We start from the raw sequence: 706 nt of genomic DNA, 5'->3' as shown, positions 1-706 counted from the left end.
TTTTTTTCCCCAGGAATTCTGGTTGTAATGAGGAATTTTCTGTGGAATTCTGGCCAGAATTAGGGGATTTTCCCAGGAATTCTGGTTGGAATGAGAGTATTTTCCCGGGAATTCTGGCTGGAATGAGGGTATCTTTCCCCAGGAATTCTGGTTGCAATGAGGGGATTTTCCCGGGAATTCTGTCTGGAATGAGGGGATTTCCCCCCCCGGGAATTCTGTCTGGAATGAGGGGATTTTCCCAGGAATTCTGACTGGAATGAGGGTATTTTCCTGGGAATTCTGGATGGAATGAGGGCATTTTCCTGGGAATTCTGGATGGAATTAGGGGATTTTCCCCCCGGGAATTCTGGCTGCAATGAGGTTTTTTTCCCAGGAATTCTGGCTGGAATGAGGGGATTTTCCCGGGAATTCTGGCTGGAATGAGGTTTTTTTCCCGGGAATTCTGTCTGGAATGAGTTTTTTTTTTTCCTGGGAATCCCAGCTGGAATGAGGGATTTTCTTGGGAATTCTGGAATGGCGGGGGTTTTCCTGGGAATTTTGGCTGAAATGCAGGCTTTTTTCCCCAGGAGTTCTGTCTGGAACGAGGGTATTTTCCCAGACCCCAGTGTCTCACCCCGCGGACGCAGCAGCTGTGGGGCACCCCGCAGGCCAGCGCCCCGCTGCCATTGCACGCGTGGTACTGGTTCACTTCCCAGTCCCGGAACTC

At 50.4% G+C, this 706-nt stretch overlaps 1 long non-coding RNA gene across 1 annotated transcript in view; it reads right to left on the bottom strand.

The window, feature by feature from the left end:
• The window catches only part of LOC130587808 (uncharacterized), a 6269-nt gene extending 5569 nt beyond the window's left edge, over positions 1 to 700 (bottom strand). The window contains exon 1 of the long non-coding RNA XR_008966855.1: positions 614 to 700. This is a non-coding gene — a long non-coding RNA (uncharacterized LOC130587808). The remainder of the gene's footprint in view (positions 1 to 613) is intronic.
• Between the last annotated feature and the right edge of the window lie 6 nt (positions 701 to 706).

Source organism: Malurus melanocephalus, unplaced genomic scaffold, assembly GCF_030028575.1.
Source record: "Malurus melanocephalus ecotype Western Australia unplaced genomic scaffold, MMel_1.1 scaffold_2490, whole genome shotgun sequence".
Classification (NCBI taxonomy): Eukaryota; Metazoa; Chordata; class Aves; order Passeriformes; family Maluridae; genus Malurus; species Malurus melanocephalus.
The sequence above is the reverse complement of the archived record's forward strand: the minus strand, read 5'-3'. Positions and strand labels throughout refer to the sequence as shown.